This window comes from Marmota flaviventris, chromosome 15 (genome assembly GCF_047511675.1).
Source record: "Marmota flaviventris isolate mMarFla1 chromosome 15, mMarFla1.hap1, whole genome shotgun sequence".
In the NCBI taxonomy this organism is placed as follows: Eukaryota; Metazoa; Chordata; class Mammalia; order Rodentia; family Sciuridae; genus Marmota; species Marmota flaviventris.
In genome coordinates this window covers 35,040,639-35,062,313 of record NC_092512.1, presented here as the reverse complement: position 1 = coordinate 35,062,313, position 21,675 = coordinate 35,040,639, and the positions used below count along the sequence as shown (strand labels likewise).

Sequence of the window (21,675 nt, the reverse complement as noted above, 5' to 3'; positions counted from 1 at the left end):
GAAAGAGCACATCTGCGGAGCAGGTGTGGAAGATCATCTGGAAGCAGGTGTGGAGCAGGTGTGGAAGATCATCTGGAAGCTGAGGATGGAGTAGAACATTGACAGTTTGTTATACCAAACAAAACTCAGCATACGGCAACTCACTGGAGAAATCTGAAGTCTTGTACACTTCAGTTAACTACAGAAATTAGAAGCACAACCCCACCCAAACTCACTACTAACAAATAACATTGCCAAAAACCAACAAGATTGACTCAGCCTCTGTCAACAGCCTTACAGAAGGAGAGATATATTCATTATTTAATTTATTAACCAGTATTCTATGAAGAGGGACTCTAGAGAATGGGAGAAAATCTTTGCCACCTGCACCTCATATACAGCATTAATCTCCAGGATATATGAAGAACTCAAAAAACTGAACACCAAGAAAACAAATAACCCAATCAATAAATGAGCAAAGGCACTGAACAGATACTTCATAGAAGAAGTAATAGGATAGGTCAACAAATATATGAAAAAATGTTCAACATCTCTAGCAATTAAAGAAATGTAAATTAAAACTACACCGAGATTCCATTTCATTATAGTCAGAATGGCAATTATTAAGAATTCAAGTAACAATAAATGTTGGTGAGGTTGTGAGAGAAAAGGTACACTCATACACTGCTGGTGAGAATGCAAATTGGTGCAGCCACTCTGGAAAGCATTTTGGAAAACTTGAAATGGAACCACCATTTGACCCAGTTATCCCACTCCTCAGTATATACCCTTAAAATCAGCATTGATGCTTCCACATCAATGTTTATAGCAGCTCAATTCACAATAGTTAAGCTATAGAACCAACCTAGGTGCCTTTCAATAGATGAATAGAAAAGAAAATGTGGCACTTACACACAATGGAATATTTCAGCCAGAAAGAAGAATGAAATTATGGCATTTACCAAGAAATGGATGGAACCAAGGCTATCCTGCTAAGTGAAATAAGCCAATTTCAAAATACCAAAGGCCAAATGTTCTTTCTGATATGCAGATGCTTACAATAGGTGGGTAGGGTAGGAGAAGAATGGAGGTTCACCAGATTTAACAGATGAAGGGAGGGAGGATAAGAATGGGAAAGACTTTAGAATGAACCAGACATAACTTTCTTATGTTCATATATGAAAACACAACTAGTGTAACTCCACATCATGTTTAACCACAAGTTATACTTCATGTATATATGATATGTCAAAATACATTCTGCTGTCATGTATAACTAAAAATAGCAATTTTTAAAAAAAAACAGTGTTCTATGAACACTGCCTGACCTTTAATTAAAATTACAAGATATTCAACAAAACAAGGAAAATAAAAAACAACTCATTGTCAAGATCAAGCAATCAACAGAACTAGATAGAGAGATGTCCCAGTTATTGAAAGAATCAAAGACTTTAAAATATCTATGATTAACATGTTAAAGACTCTCACAGAGAAAAGAAAAACGATAAATTGCAAGAAAAGATGGAGAGTCTCAGTAGACAGAGGAAAACTATGGGAAAGAATCAAATATAAATTCTAGAAGTAAAAAGGAAATATTGGAAGTGAAGAATTTCTCTGACAGTCTGATCGGTAGACAGGAATAGTTAAGAAAGGAGTCAGTAAACTGAAAGACAGTCAATAGAAATTTTCCAAACTGAAATCCAAAGGGAAAGGAGAACTTAAAAAGAGGGAGAGAGAGCTGGTAGTATAAGACCAGGCTATAAATAGTGATATATGCATGTTATTAGAGTTCCAAAGGAAGGAGAGAAAGAGAAAGGTGAAAAGTGATTAAAAGAGGAAAAGGACAGGTTTTTTTTTAGCATGTAGTACTAGAAAATTTAGTCATTCATATAACATGAATAACTAAATGATTCATATAACACAAATAATGTGAACTTTGACCTTTCCTCAGACAATACACAAACTTACCTCAAAATGAACCAAATAACTGTACAACTTAACACAGTAAAATTTCAGCAGCATATGAAAAAACTTTAGTTCCTCCTTAACTTCTCTTGCACTTGGAATTATGAGTCTTTGTAATTTTAGCAATGAGAATTAGTTTTTAATATTATCCCATTATAGTTTCAATTTTACATAAAATGGTGTTGAGCATCTTGGGGAAGTGTTTTTTTTCAAATCATGCACCTGTTTTTAAAATTAAATGCCTTCATATTATGAAACTACTATGGGATGTATTTTGTATACAAACCCTTTATCAAATATGTGTACAATTTATAAAATAAATAAAATCTTTATACCCTCAGTTTAGCAAGAATTTCTTAGGACACAAAACTATTCCTCCATAAAAGAAAAAAAACTATAAATTGAACTTCATCAAAATTTTTAGATTACTGCTCTTTGAATAACACTTTTTATAGCATGAACAAACAAGCTGGAGACTGAGAAAAGATATTTGCAAAGCACATATTTAATAAAGGGTTTGTATACAAAATACATCCCGTAGTAGCTTCATAATATGAAGATGTATGATTTTAAAAACAGGTGAATGATTTGAAAAAAACACTTCCCCAAGATGCTCAACACCATTTTGTGTAAAATTGGAACTACAATGGGATAACATTAAAAATTAATTCTAATTTCTAAAATTACAAAGACTCATAATTCCAAGGGCTGGAGAGTCTGTGGAGGAACTAAAGCTTTCATATACTGCTGATTGGAATGTAAAATGTCATGGTCACTATGAGAACAGTTTGGGTATATTTTTTAAATAATGTTAAACATGTCCTCACTACAGTTCCAACGTGATGCAGTAAATCCACTCCTAGTAAAGGGCTGATTGGAAGAAGAGGTGTGTCTGTTTCTGAGTTTCAGAGAAATGAAAAGGCATGTCCGCACAGAGGCCTGTTCATGAATATTTATAGCAGCTTTCTCCACAGTAGCCAAACTCTGTAAGTAACCCGAACATTTATTAATTTGTGAAGGGATAAGTGAAACATGGTTCATCACACAATAGAATTGTACTCAAGAAAAAAGGAACAAACTATTGGTATTTACTACAACATGGATGAATCTCAACAAATGTATGCCAAGTGGAAGAAGTTGAAATGAAAAACTATGTACTACACAATTCCACTTATATATTCTGGGGACAAAAAAGGAAAAATGGAGGGACAAATCAGATCATGGTTTTTAATGGCTGAAGCTAGGGAGAATGGATTGAGCACTAAGGACCACTCTTTGGGGTGCTGGGCATAGTCTACATCTTGACTGTGCTGGGAGTTGCACCACTGTATATATTTGTTGAAACTTTCCAAATGTTGTCTTTTAAGAGAGTAAATTTTACTGGGTATTAATTAAAACTCAGAAAAACTAACTGAAATAAATGAATATGATAAATAGTGCCTTGGCAAAAGAATGGACTTGGTCCACTAGCTACCCACATAGAAAAAAAAATTAATCTTGACTCTCTATCTCAGACCATGCATAATGAAATGGAGTCTACATGAATTATAGATTAAAATGTAAGGGTAAAATAACAAAGCTTTCAGAAGAAAGCATAAAATATCTTTGTGATCTTGGAATAAGGCCAAGATTTCTTAAATAAAATGTAATAATACTAACTACAAAGGGAAAAATTGATCCTTGACACTATTTTAAAGGAATTTTCATTCCTTAGAAAGAGAGTAAAAAGGGAAATCAAAAAAGAGGATATATTTGCTGTGTGTGTGTGTATGTGTATGTGTGTCTGTGTCTGTGTGTCTGTGTCCTTCCAAGGTCTTATGTCCAGAATACATGTCATTTAAAATGTCTATAATAAAAAAAATATAACTTAAATAAGAAAGGCAACTCAATTTTTTCACATTTTTTAAAACATTTGAAAGTGCTCAAGATATCCAGTAGTCAATTCATCTATGAAAAGATTTGCAGCCACATTAGTCTATAAGGAAATGCAAATTAAAACTAGAATGTTACACTACAAAATACCCACAGGAAGCATTTCAATGAAAGTAAGTAAATAAATAAAAACAGAAAATATCTTGTATTAGAAAGAACATGGAGAAATTAGAACACTCATGCACTCCTGGTTGGAGTGTAAAATTTTGAAACTGATCCAACCATCTCGGAAAACTAATATTATCTTCTAAAGCAGACCATGGATCCTAAGTCCCAGAAACTCCTCTCTTGCACACATAGCCAAAAAACATGCACCAATAATCAAAAGTGTAACAACAAAACTGACTTGAGAAAAAAATACTAAAAAAGTCATAAACTCAATCCATAGGTGAGAACATCAGGCCCAGTTTTACTGTCAAGTTCCACCATACATTCAAATAGCAAGTAATTGCAATATTTTGAAAATCATTCCTGATAAGGAAAATACTAGAAAGAAAGTTTTAATTCAATCTCACTTATGACTACAGTTTAGCAAACTACATATAAACATATAGCTAAATATAGAAGAATAATATATTATGACCAAGTTGGTTTTATCTCATCATTGCAAGTTAGATTCGGTTTTTTTAAAAAAATCCATAAATATAAAAAAATAACACTTAAAGATGAAAAAATATGTCATCTGGTCATCCCAGTAAATACAGAAAAACATTTAACAAAATTTAGTAAACTAGGAATAAAATAGAAACTTGTTATTTTCATACCAGCAATTAAATCCAAGGATGTTTTACCACTGAGCCACATCCTCAGGCCCTTTTAACTTTTATTTTGAGACAGGGTCTTGCTAAGTTGCTTAGGTCCTCCCTAAATTGATGAGGCTGGCCTTGAACTTACAATCTTCCTGTCTCAGCTTCCGGAACCATTGGAATCACAGGTGTGAGCCACCACCCCCAGCAAAGAGAAACTTCTTTATCTGATATAGAATGTTATCAAAATACCTCCATCAAATGAGTGTACCATCACTAATTTATTACACTTTGGCTAATGTTGAATATTTGGATTCCCTTTCTTCTTATTTTGTTGAATATTTAGTTTCCCTTTCTTTTTATTTTGTTGTTATAATTTAGGGTGGAATGAATATCTTTGTGCGTGTTCATCAAATTGCCTAACTTCTTAATGCCTCCGATTCCTCACAGATAGGATACACCTAACACAGCAACTAACTCATATGGGTATGAAAAGGGTTAAATATAACATTGCATTTAGGTCTTAGGGAGGCAGGAAAAAAAAGTATGGCTTATAAATCTGAGAAACACTTGTTCTGTATTTACCTGGTGGCGGATCTCCCACAGCACACCAAAGGCTCAAGTCAGATGTCACTCTGTCAAAAAACAAAGAAAATCATTATTTTAGATTATCAGGAACTAAGGATATACTTACTATCTGAAGACCGCAACCAGTGGTGGGACTGTCACCTGCTCTAGGATTCCTGGGCATCATCTGACACTTTCTTCCATCCCATCCTCTAGCCCTCTAATGCGTGGAGTGTGACCCTGCCGTGGTCCTCTCATCTGCCTGGGATCTACAGCACTTCATTTTTGCCACAGCCTGGGTGATAATTTTAAAACTTGAGCAGGACACTCATCTCCTGAAACCCCTTCCACAATTTCCCCTGACCCCTTCCATGAAGGACAGACTCCTTGCCATGGTTAGAAGGCCCGGCCTCCACTTCATGCTCCTGACATTCATTCCTGTACCATTCTCTGGGCTCCAGCTGCTCCAGTGGTCCTTGAGCTCTCCACTCCTGCACTCCCTGCTGTCGCATGCACTTCTCACTCTGCCAGCCCTGTCCTTCCCCCTTCCCCACTCCCCTCCACCGGGCTCACTCCCATGCATCCTTCTGATCTCCACCTAAGAGTTGGATCAGCTGCTGCCCTCGACTGTTGGACTCCCTGTGAACATACCCAGAAGGCTGTACTTTTCCTTCTGTAACACCATACCTGCAACGCGTTTACTCAATCTCTCTGGTCTCCACTGTGACAAGGAATCATCTCTGTTCTCAGCTGTACCCTCCATGCCTAGCCCAGCAGTAGTCTCCCAGAAGACACCGAAGTCCTCATTGAGTAAATCCTTAGCTTTCCAACTCATCGTTTGATTCACACTGACAATTTCATAGGTGTCTCACTTCAATACCATATTCATTGTTATGATTCACTGATCAGAAGCAATGTATTATATACACAAAGAAGAAAATGGCAGCACATTGAAATGTGATAGAAGGCTAAGACAATATTTTTAATGCTATACTTATTATTGCTTTTTTTAGACATGGTGTTTTATTTTGTCTATAAAATGGAAAATATGAAAATATAAGTGAAATAAATTGGGTAGGTATTTCCATTTAAATTGGTGTCCCCACAGTATTGTCCTCTATGCTACCAAGAGTATAAGTGGTATGGCATTTCTTACAAGAAGGCTCAAGGACTGTCTTTGGGACTTTTTCCTAAGTTTGCGACATCTTTGAATAAGTATTGATGTTGGCAAGAAAATCTTAGTAATACGTGTCAACAATTTGATTTCAGCCTAAGACCCACATTTCTTTCTCAATCATCCTATGCATCACTGACAGAAACCATCAGGGGCTTTACTTCATACAAACAGAACAGTAATTTCACATAAGGACAGGCATTGCCACTACAGAGACTCTACAGAGACCTTTGCAAAGTTAACAAAAGAAGAATGCAAGTTCCCTCCCCCGCCCCCCCCACACACACACACACAGACCATATTCACTCACATGTGGTTAGAGGCATGACCACAAATTTTTATTCCTCACATATTGGGTGGGGGACAAATCAGCCCACATTCCTGTAGCTAAGCCCTGGCCCTGGTGCTTCCTGTCCAGAGGAAGAAGGCATTTCTGACTTCCCACTACCCAATGGAGGACAGCAGTCTCCCTGAGGAGTCTCTTCTATTTTTTTGTCGTATTAAAAAATGTTTAAAAGCACAGTTTTTTTGATAAATTTAAGTTTCTCGCAAACCTATCATCACATTAGAACAGAAAGCCATAGTGCCAGAAGTTTCCTAATCCCCAATCCAGCATTTCAAGACCTCATGGGCTCGGTTTTAAAGACTGAAAAGTGGTTTGAAAATAAGGAGTAAAGGGAGAAAAGCCAATAGAACTCTCTGTGACTCTGTTTCCTCATTCGTAAAATGGACATATAGGACTGGATGATGTATTAGTTCAGGGTGGCAGCAGGAAAGAGATGACATACTCATGAGTGAACTTCAATGAAGGGGACTATTTAGAAGGAATGAGCAAGATTAAGGAAATCACCATGGGGTGGTGACATGGGTGCCCACCATGGGCCAAATCAAAACAGAAACCAAAAGACAGAGAGGCCCATTGGTGTAGTTCAAGGAGATAAGCCTCCCAGGGCCCAGAACAGGGTGGGGAAGGAACAGATTGGATTTGAAAAGATGAACAGAGAACATGCAACACACGGAGCCCCTGGGCTGCCCTGGAGCTCCAATTCCCTGTGAGTGTTTTGATGCAGAATCCAGCTTTGGTTACAATTCACAATAGCCAAACCATGGACCAGCCCAGTTCTCCACCAATGGATAAAAGGATAAAGAAAATGTGGAATAGATACACAATGAGGTTTTATTCAGCCATGAAGCAAAATGAAAGTATGTCACTTGCAAGAAGATGGATAAAACTTGAGAATATTCTGTTAAGTAAAATAAGCCAAGTTCAGAAGGTCAAGGGTCGTATGTTTTTTTCTAAATGTGGAAACTAGAGGGGAAAAAGAAAAAGAAAGGTGGGGAGGAGGGATCTCATGAAAATCAAAGGGAAATCAGGAGAATGGAGGTAAGGCAGAGGGAGGAGGAGGGCAAGGGGGGAGTGCTGGGGAGTGATACCAGCAACATATATACCTGCACTCACACCCAGGCCAGAATGATTATTCCATGTTAAAAAGTGCTGAGAGCCACGGCTGAGTCTGTATGGCCCCTGGCATTTTGCCAACAGTATTGATTGACAGGCGCCTCTGCCTGTCTGCCTCTGCCGCAACTTTTGAGTTCTCGCACTATTTTGGAGTTCTCGTGGGGATTTCCGGGGATTCCCCGAGAGTTCCCATTGGTTGGGGAAGTGCAGGAGGAGGGATTTCCGGGAGAGATAGTTCCGGCTGGGGGTTCCTGGACAAGCCTCGTGGCGCGTTCGGGAGGATTCCCCGGGAGCTGTGTGAAGTGTTTTCCTGCAGTTTAAAAATAAAGTTTGTTCCTGCTTCAGTGGCTCCTGATTTGTGCCCAGCCAGACTGCGGCAAAAAAGCAGGGGTTATGGAGTGCTCATTCCTAGGACCAACAGAGGTATGAGAGTCTTAAATTAAAGAATCAAGAGGATCCTATTGAAAGTTATATTGTTATACTATGTGCATGAACTAATGTGTAACAATACATCCCACCATTTTGAACAACTATAATACACCAATAAAACGTGGGGGAAAAAAAGAATAAAGCTTTGCTGTGGCAAGAAGAAATTTCTGAATATTTATTCCCAAGATTTGAGCAAAATCCACCAGGATACAGCTCCTCCTCATTGAGTGTGCTTAGGTCAGAGAGCAGCTCTTACTCTCTGCTCTCAGAAACAGCTCCCACCTGTTCACTCAACAGTCCCTGCTTTGCTTTAACGGAGCTCTTAAAAACGTGGGATTCTGTTGGGAGCTACTAATTGATGTTTCTCCCCCATCATCCCTTCACTTTTCCAGAAGTGGATCAGTCTGTGTTTGCTGCCTTAGAAAACAAGTTTCCAGCAGAAGTGGGGAGGGGAAAGGCTTTTGACTGTAAGCCAGGCCCTTAATGGGTCAGAGAATGGACATCACAAAGACCTGGAGAAGTATTCACCCTCCCTGCACTCACACCCAGGCCAGAATGATTATTCCATGTTAAAAAGCATGGACCTCATTGACATTTCAGTTTCTAAGAAAAGAATTCCCGAATCCTTTCTTACCAATCCAAGAGAGTTAATGGTAAGCACTACATGGGTTGTTTCCTCATCTCACAGCGCCTTTTAAAAATCTCCCATTCTCTCCCTTAACTGGGCCAGTACTCCAAGTATCACGTGCCCACCATGGGCCAGGAGTTATGGTGTGCTCATTCCTAGGACCAACAGAGGTATGAGAGTCTTAATTTAAAGAATCAAGAGGATCCTATTGAAAGTCCATTTGAATCCACTGCTGCTTCTCGGAAACTTCTATCATCCCCCACCCTAAAATCCCAGCTGTGGTGCCTGCCAGTTTCTAACATCTCCTGACTTGGAGAGGAGGTGCCCTGCTCCAGAGCACGTGGGGTTTTGCGGAGCTCAGCCATTAGAGAGATGTCATGCTGTGCTGTGAGAGTGCTCTTAGAATAAAGAGGAATCACACTGGGCTAGAACGAAAACCATTTGGAAAGAAACAAAAATAAGTTTTCAGAGAAAAGCATGTGTTTGCTTCCTTCCAATGAGCCAAATTATTTCCAAGAGGCTTTATCAAGTGAAGGAAGACTCTTAACTTCTGATAAACAACACAATAAATGGAGGAGAGAGGCTGCCATCCCCACTATTCTGAAAAGGGAGTCCAACTGGGGCAGAGAGGTCAGTATTGAGCCAGCTGGATGACCGTGGCCACACTGCTTCACCTTTCTTTCCAGATGAGAAATATCCTAACCGCAAAAGTGCCAGAGATGCCGGGCACAGAGGTGCACACCTGTAATCTCAGGAGGCTAAGGCAGGAGGATCTCAAGTTCAAAGCCAGCTTCAGCAATTTAATAAGGTGCTAAGCAATTCAGTGAGATCCTGTCTCTAAATAAAATACAAAATAAGGCTGGGGATGTGGCTGAAGGATCAAGTGCCCCTGAGCTCAATCCCCAGTAATTCTCCCAGGGGAAAAAAAAAAGCCAAAAAAAGATAATTATAATTATCAAGGTCCCTTCCAGCCCTAAGAATAAATGACTTTCAAGCTGGGAAAGGGATTTTCAAGTTCAGAATCCAAGGATTTGACATTGAAAAATGAAGTAAAGAAGGAAGAACTGCCGTGATCAGCCAACAAGGTTCTGGGCTGACAAGAGGAAAAGGAAGCCCAGTGCAGATCTTGTTCTCCTGGTGTCTCAACACAGCCTTGGTGCATCTCCGCTCAGAATGGGCTATTGCACGCATCTCAAGAACGCCCTTCCATAAAAGGGCTCCTCCCGTGTGGCTCCTCTGTAACATTACACAGAGCAGCTCTGCCGCCGCAGCTTCACTCCGCTCTGGACTCAACTTTGGATGAAACTATCCCAACTGCATGATCCGTCAAGTGTAAAGTCTAATCTTTGTTGCTTTTTTGTCAGAGTCCTTAGAAAGAAGAAAGCCAGATGTTGAACTTGTCTGTTTCATGGGAAACTGGGAAGCAAACAGAACGCAGCAAGGCTAATTGTAATATTTTACAGTTTTTGAAAAGCCACCATCTAAACATACCAGAAAAAACAAATTTTCAAAACTGACAAAGTCGAATGTCTCTTGAACACCAAAAAAATAAGCCTGTTGTGAATAATTCTGAATAAAGCAATCTGTCAGTTGTAAAATGCAAGTACTTCTTTATAAATAGTTTGCGTGCTTCCAACTCTCTCAATAAATACCATGTTAACATATGAAAAATATTCAGAGAGAACTCCATCAACTTCAGAAAACATTAACTTACCAGTTACTTCCGTAACATCAGGCTGGCTCTCCCAGAAGCCCTTAGCACTTATCAGGGGCAAATCAAACCCATCATCCCTTGCCCAAACCTGCCACTCCTCTACCTACTGCTTTTCCCTCATCACAGAAGCCAGGAGCCTGGGCATCCTAAAATCTTCCTCCTCATCATCTCACCAATAACCAGCTCCCGTAGATCATGTCTACTGAACATCTTGGTCTCCTCTTCTTCTTGTTGCCACTGCATTAGGTCAAGCCTTCATCCTCTATTTACTAAAAAATTTCAAATCTTCCAGCCTTCCATGCCTTCAATGAATTTATCGAGACTTGTGATTTATCTTTCTCAAATATGCATTTGATATGTCACCCTGTTTATAGCCACTCTTCAAAGTCTCCCTATTGCTTGAAGAAAGAACTCCAAATTCAGCATGGTGAGCTTCCTCACGCCCCATGCTCCAGCTTATGAAATTGCTTATACTTTTCCAATTATTGTGATATTCAGGTCTTCCTGTCCTAACCAACCAACTCCTCCCTGTTACACCTGCAAAAGGATCCATCTTTTAATTTTCCTTCTGTCAAGATAAAAACTCCTTCTCCTAGGTCCTTTGTGAGCTGTCCCTTGTCTCTCTTCACCTGACACCAACCTCCTCCTCCACTGCTCATCTGTAGCTGGCCCAGCACTCTGTAGGTTCCGCTTCCCTCCTGAGCAAAGTCATTCCTGAACTGAGGAGGCCCCTTCCCAACTATCTTCACTGACCTGACTTGAAATCATTCTTTAAAGAAACTTTGGGATTCAATGTGACTCCCTCAGAGAGACCTTCTCAGAAGTATTTCTCTCTAAAAGGAAACAGTGGCTCGTCGCCCACTATTCTTTTCCTCTGCTGTATTTATCACAACTGATGGCTATATATTGATGACCATGGTTATTATTTCAGAGCTCATCACCCTCAATGGACACTCACCTCTGTGGAATACACCTACCACTTAATACAAGTTTTTAAATCAATGAATGGCAGCTCCAGTCCCCTTTCTCCATGGATAGTTTTCTGCTAACTCTTACCAAGCAGGCAGAAGAGCCACTGTCCACCTTGCACCTCAGCTGTGCCCTGAACAGACTTATGCACCTATGATGTCTCCTGCAGCTCCCATGTCATTCTTACTAGACTTTGACCTTCATGTAGAGAAAAACCAAATTATGTCTCTGAAGCATATGGATCCTTAAGGTATAACAAAAGGGGTGCAGAAGAAGACATATTTCTATAAGTGTCAGTTTTTTATAGGTAGCAGCAGCATGATTGTGTACCTAGACTTCCATTCTAGATGTTTTTTTTTTTAATCAAATAACAGATATGAACCTACTGTGCTTATTTGCTTATGGGACAATTCTAGCTGGAATAGGGGAAAGGGAACAATTATATTACTTGGGTACTGGGTACCCTTTCTATGCCAGTGGTCTGTCCTCAAAATCTAGCACAGCACCTACATATTATAGGTGCTCAATAAAAGTTTGATGAATGAATGAATAAAGGAGCTAACAAAAATAAATAATAGGGGCTGGGGTTGTGGCTCATTGGTGGAGCACTTGCCTTGAACATTATGAGGCACTTGGTTCGATTCTCAGCGCCATGTAATAAATAAATAAATAAATTCTTATCCTCAAAGAATTTACCACTTAAAGAAATAACAGCAGACAGATCAAAATTTTTGAAATCATTATGGATGTCTTCTTATATTAGATTGAACCAAATGAATTTGTTGCTTCTGTAGCACAGTTTCATCTGGGCGCATCTAATATTTATGTGCAGCAGGAGACAAGCATACATTTCTCCATTGTGTTTACTGTAAGTTTTAGCCATTTGCAAGATAATTTGCAGTACAAACAACCTGCAGTATATAACCAGGACCAGCATTTAACTTGGGACATTATTCTGGCTTAAGCCTATTGCCATGTAACAATTACTGGTATTTCACTATTATAATCATATTCTCTATAAATATTTTACCATCCCAAGTGTTCCAATTTGGATGATAAAGCTCTGTGAGCTGCTAAAATCCTCTTAAGATTTCCTAAGACTTCAGAGCAGAGCCATAAGAAAGCTCTGTCTCCTTATGGACAGATGTTTTCTCCTTTGAAGGTAAAGGAGTGCACATGGTCAGACCTAACTGCTGCCTATCCTTGGGGCCTAGACATCCCAGGGTGGGGGTCACACTCAGGGAGCCACAGACCAAAAGGAACTAATAAGTAAGCATAATCTTTTCTGGCTCCCAATGCATACCAAAGAGGATCTGATACACAACCCACAGCTGTGCTTCTTATAAGCTCCTTCCACTTCTTACCAAGACTCACAAGTCTTCGAGCAGCTGGGTTGAGAGAGGGGCATGCAGAGGAGGAGCAGTGGCCTTTGTAAAGCCTCAGGATCACCATCTGGCCTCCTTTCCCTCCATCCCACTCCATTCCTTTAATGCATCTCTAGTTGCCTCATGGTTGATTATAAAAATCAGGGCACAAATAAGGCAAAGATCCCCTCTCTTTAAGGGACAGGGGAGAAGGAAGAAGCCCAGTAGGTGAAAGCAGAATTATTGGAGTAGAGAGAGGGAAAGTATTTCAAATATTACATATTAACATGTCACTGCCTCCACCTCCAGCATGTAACGCATCATGACACATTAAAAACAAACAAAGGGGCTGGGGTTGTGGCTCAGAGGGAGAGCGCTCGCCTAGCATGCGTGAGGCACTAGGTTCAATCCTCAGCACCACATAAAAATAAAATAAGGGTATTGTGTCTACCTATAACTAAAAATAAACAATTAAAAAACCAAACAAACAAAAACAAAGAAATGTGCTAGATCAAAAGAAATTTAAGAGCTCTAATAGATCCAATGGAATCTGGATCCAAAAAAACTTTTTGAGAAAATTTGAAAAAGGGACTACACTTCAGATGATTTTTAGGAACTAGTTAGGGGTAAAGTCTCATGATGTCCCCCCAGCTCCACTCAAGTGTTTTGGGAAGAGAATGTGAATGTTTGTGGGTGAATCTTCCTTAAACATAAGCTTAAACCTGTGGGTTCATATGTGGAGTGGATAAAAAAGAAAACAAACACAGTAATAGGAAGGAGTTGTGACTGTATTATTCTGTCAACCCAGTGAAGGGACTGTGATTCTTACTATCCTGTCAACTCTTCTGTAAAATGATTTTTTTTAATAAAAAAGAATTTTAAAATAAACAAATAAAGTCCCTTCTACACATGTACTAAATATTCTGCACAATACTCAAGTAGACTCCTTTGAAGTGCTAACTGCACTAACCATGGGTGGGAAGAGTCCCCCAGTGGGGACGGATTGTTTGTTAAACCCTCAGGGAACCCAACCTTCGGAAGAGAAATGAAGAGCTTCTGGGTAGTGCCATTAGGAAAATGGTCTCTGAGAAGAATCAAGACTACTCTCTTCAAGTTATTTCCTGAGAACAAAGTGGTCCCTGCCCCAGAAAAAGGCTTTCTCTTTTCTGCTAATTCCTTAGCTCTCCACATGAGTTATAACACTCCTTATGCCAAACGACCAGAGATTCAAACATGACTACGATGGAGCTCCTATCCTCCATTTGCTTATTCCAAAAGTGACCATTTAATTTACTGTCCACATCAGGAAAGTGAAGGGGATTGTTAAGCAGACAGGATGCTGGGACAACAGGTATAAACTGCAACTGTCCCAGGAAAATTGGAATTGTTTCAAGAAAATTTGGACAGAGAGTCATCCTGTTTATACCCCATGAGTGGGTCACAAGTACATAAATGAAAGCAACAACTGTTAACCATGTAACAAAATAACACAACGCGACTGTCATAAGCAAATTGCTTGGATTTCCAGGAAGTGATAAAGTAATTGTTTTGGAAAAATCAGGAAGATCTTCATGGAGGAGGGGGGATTGCGATTGGTCTTGATGATATTTCTACAGGTAGAGATGAAAGGGAAGGTCATTCCAGATGGAAGGAATTCTGTGAGGTAGGAAAGTGTGGGCTGTATCAGGGAACCTAAGCAATCTAATGGAGCTGATCTGAAGAGAAGTCCATAGGAAATACAGGGAGATGAGTCTTGAAAGGGAAATAGAACCACAGAGAAAGTCCGTACTTAAGCCAACAGGTGGTGGGGCCACTGAGACTTTCCAAGGACAGTAATAAAACCGTGAATCACCTTGAAGGTTAGGCTAAAGACTTAAAGCTAGAAAATTAGACACACCTTCTCCATAAGGCCCTTCTCAAATCCATATCACCCAGCCTGCGAACTTGAATGATATAAACCAAAAGACGATTATCATAGACACTCCTGTCATAAGCTTTTCCAAACCACCTTCATTCTCTCTTGAGGGTAGTTCTGCTTTATGTTACTGGTCCAGTATTAATTCTCCTGTCAATTTTTCATGTTTAACATTTTCATAGCCCAGTTTCCAGAAAGTAACCATCACAGAAACAAAAATGAGAATTAGGAGGTTTGGAATTATCCAAGCTAGAAGATGAAAGACAGAAAACAGCCTGTGAGCTAAAGAAAAAGCAGGTTCCTAAGAGGAGAGAGATATGAGAAGTTTTCTTTGAGGGTAAGAAATTACACATTGAAAGTACAGCTCAGTTTAACTCAAGTCCTATTACACACAAGCCTGAAGCAATCGCACATTTAATAAGATTAACTACGTGTTCCCTACAGGTTAATTTATAAGTACATTCTGGATTACATAGAAAATTTCAAGGGTGGAGGAAACCAAAAGACAGTATTTTAGCTGGGCACGGTGGCGCATGCTTGTTATCCCAGCAACTCAGGAGGGTGAGGCAGGAGGATCTAGAGTTCAAAGTCTGCCACAGCCAAAGTGAGGCGCTAAGCAACTCAGTGAGACCCTGTCTCTAAACAAAATACAAAATAGGGCTGGGGATGTGGCTCAGTAGTTGAGTGCCCCTGAGTTCAATCCCACCCCAAAAAAGTGTATCGACCATTTTCAATTTTATCCAAGATATTTGATTAAAACAAGAATTCATACCTTGAAAAGAGTAAGTCGTTCTAAAGAAAACTATTAATATCAGATCTTTCCAGAAAAGGTGGACAACACTGGTGAAGCAATCTCATTTCCAGAGGAGACTAGCCCAACAGGAAGCCAGTACTCTCTGGTCTCTAAATACAAAGCCAGGAATATTTGTAAACAGAATCCACTTATGCCCTTTCTATGGAGGGTGTGCCCTGCTCTTCAAAACATATTCCCTGGTCATTTCAGGTCATGAAGGAATTAGAGAAAGATATGATCTAGATTAGTAGTTCTTGACTTTTCAGTTCATGGAGTTTTATATTCACAAAACATATTCAGATATAATATACAGGAAAAATAAACAGGAGTCAACTTTAAGAGGCTTCCACCAGCCAAAGATGCAATCATTTGAACTTCCAAAAATATCATTGCAATTAAATAGACCCATCAGATATGCTGAAGTCCACAGCTTATGTACATGTGTGCATCTTGGGAGGATACAAGTGAACCAATTCATTATTTCAAAACCTGGTAAATAAAGAAGAATCATCAAATATTTACCTTGGCTCTCATATATAAATTGTACCATCGGGTAACCAAAAAAGTTAACAAGGAGAAGTAATTACTCATTAAAGCATTATGACTGATAAATGAAAAAAGTCAAAATTAGAATATCACCATATTATAAATCCTAATAAATAAATTATCCTAGACATTGAACATCAACACTTTTTAATATTACAAATATGGAACACACACATTATGTGCTTCCTGAGGAAAAATACTTCTATAGTCTTGCCTAAGGAATTGTTTCTGAGACTGATCAAACCTCTAACCCCAGCTACAACATTGCAGGAAAGACAGAGGACAGAGGAACATTGCTATGGACCACGTGTATGCAATCAGCAAAATCCAGACTTTGAGAAATGCTACCAAACAGAAGCCTCGATTCATCCCAGGTAAACTATAAGGAAAAAGGAAGGAATATAATAGGAATCTATAGGTTACAAGAAACATTTCTCATTTTTTTAAACGAGAAAGACAAAACTATAATATCTAGGAATGCACATTTGGGCAATTAATATAAATTTAAAATTTTATATTATTAAAATAAATTATAAAAGTCTAGATAATACATATTTACGAAGGAAAGGAAGAGGTTAGGTCCGAGATGGGACACATGGAAAGACCTCTAGAGTAGATGGTGAAGTGCTATTCCCTGACTTGGATGGAAACTACAAATGTGTTGGGCTCATGGTAATTCATTAAACTATAGATTCAATTTGGAGTGAGAGTGGTATGTGTGCTTGATATTACCAAAAGGTAGTTTGAGTTAAAAATAAGAAAAAGTAATTCCACCAGGCTCCTTAGAAGTATAAAATCTGATTATTTTTTAAATTTTTTAAAGCTGTGGCAGGTAAATGAGGCAGGATTCCTTGAGTTAGATGAGTAAAAAATACACTCAACACATTTTTTATGATTAATATTAGAAAAATGCTAGCTAGGAATAATTACTGTTTGATTAAGAAAACTCAAAAGAAAAGCTATCCATTGGTATGCAGAACTCTAGCACCTTCGCTCACACTGGATATTCCTATGGTCTTGCAGGCTCTGCTGCTCATCTCCCTCATACTAAAGTGCATTCCTGTAACAAGCCCAGGGCAAGCCCTAGGCAAGACTCACAGCTTCAGATATTAGAATTTTGAAGCAAAACCAGTCTCTTCTACTGTTTTTCTGCATCTGAAAAACAGCTGCTGATTTTCCCTTTTGGGAACCTGTTTCTAGGCTCTTGTGAAGGCAGAATTCCTAACTTTGGACACCTGAAGACCATGTGTCTTGAGCTACCCACCATAAACTAACCAGTCATCATCTACCAAACCACAACATCAGCTAAGTGCTATCAGCCTCACCAAGTGGAAGTGATACATGTGATGAGTCGTCATATATAGCAAGTCCTGCAGATACAAATAAGTTGGATGATCAGATGACTCCGATTCCTGTGGTCTCTCACTCCTGCTGCGTTGCTTTCTCTCCTCAACCCACATCGATGGCCTCATGAGGAGTTTCTTGTAACCAGATGAAGGTGGAAAAAAGACTCAAGATACATTTTACAGATGATTCTCCATTATTCATGGGCACTAGCTGGAAGTTAGCTACTGAGTATCCACTCAGGAGTGGCTGTTCAAAAATAGTGAGTCAAGAAAATCCTCCCAGATGGTAAAACTTTACAATACATCTAAATATCTTCTTTGGACAGAAAGATAGCCAGGAATATAAATCTGTACTGACTCATACTTACTGACAAATGGTTTGGCCAGATAGAGACTTAGGAAAAACAGAATTGGAAAATTGGGGGGGAAATAAAAAAAGGATTGGGGAATAAGTGCATGGATGACCTTTTGGAATGGACAAAATTTATGAAATATTTGTATATTGTTTTCAGGGTCCTAGAAGGGCATCCACTGCAGAGGCGGCTCTCGATGATAATCAAGTGGACAAGATAACTTATTCTGGGGATGTCAGTCGGCCTTTTTTTCCCAGCAACCCTAGTGCCTGCTCCACGGACTCGTCTTCTGAGTAGTCATGACAACAATCAAGGAGACTATGTGTAGAATCACTAATGCAAATCCAGTTACCACCATCAATGAGTGCACAAACTGCCAACTGCAGGGGCCAACATAAACATAAGTGGATGAGTTGGCCATCTGATGGGTGATTGATTACATTGAGTCTTTTCCATCATGGAGTGGACAAATACCTGGAATAAGTGGGTATTCTGGATATAGATTTGTCTTTTGCAAACAATACCCGTTCACATAAAGAACAGCTTATTTATCATCACAGTGTCCCTCACAACATTGTGTCTGACCAAAGCACTAATCTCACAACAGAAGAGCAGCTGCTGGCTTGTGGCCATGGAATTGTCTGGTCTTGCTCCCTATCTCACCATCAAGATGCAGGTGACCTGACAGAATGGTAGCATCCTACTAAAGGCTCAGTTATGTTCTTAACTGGGAGATAACTCCTTGAAAGGTTATGGTGCCATCTATACAGTACAAGCTTTGAATCGAAAACTCATGTAGAGTGCTATTCTTCCATAAATAGAATACATAGGTCTGAGAACCAAGGGTTAAAGTGGAGGGTCTTCTTGCACTATTATACCTAAAGACTTAATTGCATAAATTTTGCTTTCCATTCCTGAGATTTTCCAGATAGAGTTATCAGTTCCTGAGGAAAAATATTTCCACTGTATGCACAAGAATGGTTCCATGGAACTAAAATTTGAGACCCATACCTGGTAATTTTAGACTTCTGGTGCCATTGAGCCAACTGACAAAGGTTATATTGTACTATCTCTGATCGTAGTACAGAGTGACCATTCACAATGATGAAGATGAAACAGAATTACTGCTGAACAATGGAGACAGGAAGAACAATGTCTGTAATCCAGAAGATTCTCTAGGGTGCTACTTTTTACTTCCTTGTCCAGTAGTAAAGTTAATAGAACATTTTACCAGACCAATAAAGAAGGGACCAATAAGGACAGACTCTTCAGGAATGAAGATTTGTGTTAAGTGGCCAACCAGAAGTCTAGTTGAAAGTAACAGAAACATGGGAATGGGTAAGCAAAGAAGGAAGATTTGATATGGATATAAATATAGAGATATTGACATATAACTTACCTATATCCATATACTATATCTATCATGGTCTTGTGATTAATTACAAAAGTGAGGATTTTATCAATTACGTGCATTTTCTTCTTTATTTGTTACATATATACTTATATGTAGAAATCATTTTCTCCTTTCTTCTTTCCCCTAATATGTCATATAAAAAGTGTTGGTCAGTAATTAACTTTATGATGTAGTCTTTGGATTACAAAATAAATGAAATTTTGACTAACTTAAAAGAGGAAGTAATATTGTAACAGTGGTTCACTTAATGCTTGACCTTGTTGCTCTCACACTGACAAGTTTTTTATCTTTTTTCTAATCTTCTCCTCCCTGATCTTCTTTTCCCTAATCATCTCCTCCCTGACCTTCTTCCAGACCTTCTCCTCCCTAATCTCTTCCCTGATCTTCTTCTCCCTGATCTTCTCCTTCCTAATCTCTCTTCCCTAATCTCAGGAAATGGGATTTCTCTGAATCACTTCATTAAAAACCCCTGCTACCTTTGATGGGGACAATCACAGACTCTGGGCCAGGAGTTCCCTGTGTTTCTCCTTTGCTAACAAAGATTAAACTTCTTTTTCCTTCTTCTCAAAACTGTGTCTTTGTTATTGGATTGGCATCAGGGACAAGGAACAAGTCTTCAGTAACATATATATCACCAAAATGTGAATGCACTGAGTGATGAGACTTCATATGGCCCTCGTGGGGCAGGAGTAGACATATCTTCACTTGTGCAAGGCTGCTGCTGATTTGTTGCATTGGAGAAACATCACAATACTGCTCTTGCCTTATCAAGTTTATATAAGGGTAGAAGCCTATGCATGGATACAGAAGACAAAGGAGTAATTGTACCTAAATAGGGTCTCCTATCAATTGTCTGTTGGCTCTTCTATCCCACTCTACTCATGGGGAAGGAAAGCAGCAGCACATCACATGCTTGGACTGATTACCAGCTGGCTTCTACAGTGAAGGCACTTACAGGAGATTGACAGGAAAAAGGCAGAAGTAGTTTGTTTCTTTGGGTTTCTGGCAATGCCTTGGGGACCTGACATGGCTGGCTCCTGTGGGCTCATGGCTCTTGCTCAGGCTCCAGAGGTCTAACAGCAGAGATGGGCTGTGAGCCAATGGAAATCATGGACTATCTTACATATCTGGGTCCCCTACAGTGCTTTACCTAGGGCTAAATTCAAAGCAAGCATCAGGACTTTTGTTTTTTTACTGTGCTAAAAAAATCACATAAAATTTACTATCACAACCATTTTTAAGATGGGATACCAACAGCTACCCCACCAGCCCCCAACCACCATTCAACTTTGCATTTCTATGAATTTGACTAATTTAGATAAGTAGGCATATGGTTTTTAAAAACTACATGATTGTGGAATCTCAGAGCTGAAAAAAATAATATTAGAAGTAACCTAGTCCTGGGTGTTGCCTATCTCAGAAACCTTTACTTTTTGATGATGTCCTCTCTGCTGAAGAATCCCAGTGACTACTTCAGAAAGGTGAGCCACTCCCTGATGGGTACTCTTCTGATAATAAAGTCCTTCATTACTATCAACCAAAACATCAGCCTTCTACTCTTTAGAACTGTTCGGTGTTCCAGAACAGAAGTGTTCCCTCCGTCTTTCACAGTTCACATGTTGTGCTCTTCCAAAAACACGTTTTTATCACGTGTTTCAGCTCTCCATGGGATAGCAAGATTTTCATGGAGAAAATTCATGAACACCAACAAAGAATATCAGCTTCTGTTGATAGTCAACACTCAGCAACAGTGTACCATGTAGCCAGAGATCTCCACGGCCCACAGTCAGACAGGAGAATCAGGAACTAATTCAACAGTGAATCCATATGGGTTCCTGAGGCATTCTGCTCATTTAGTCTTTAAAAAATAAATATTCCTCCACATGTTTGTGATATTACTGACAGTTTCTCATTAGGTAACTGCTTATCTCTTTAATAAACCAAAAGATTCTCTCCCAGGTAGTTACAATATTTACGGTGATTGCAAAGATGAAGATTGTTGCTAATGAAATTTCATCTACAAAAGCCTACGGATCTGAAATGATCTGAAGTCACAGAGGCGGGATCCAGTCTCATTTGCGGTGTTTCCAGCAGCATTTGTGGCAATTCCTTCCCTGACTAATTGCACCTGTTATTTATATCAAAAAAATGTAAATTGTTGCTATAGAAACATGACCAAAAATAATAACAACAATGAATTTAAAGAACATGGACTATTACAAAACATTTCTAACAGAAGATCAGAAACTCATCCAGCCTTGCAAAGATCTAAATACAGGAGGCCATTATGTGTTAGATATGAAATGTGCTGGGGGCAGCTCTTCATCATCTTGGTTATTAAATGCACTCACTATGTCTCTGACATAGGAAAAAATACTTTGT

At 39.1% G+C, this 21,675-nt stretch overlaps 1 protein-coding gene across 4 annotated transcripts in view; it reads right to left on the bottom strand.

Moving 5' to 3' along the window:
- Ncald (neurocalcin delta) overlaps positions 1–21,675 on the bottom strand; it is a 398,774-nt gene that overhangs the window by 280,789 nt on the left and 96,310 nt on the right. For all 4 annotated transcript variants that reach the window (XM_071602204.1, XM_027948790.3, XM_027948796.3 and 1 more), the window contains exon 2: positions 5,208–5,257. The gene's annotated coding sequence lies outside the window, so the exon portion shown is untranslated. The remainder of the gene's footprint in view (positions 1–5,207; positions 5,258–21,675) is intronic.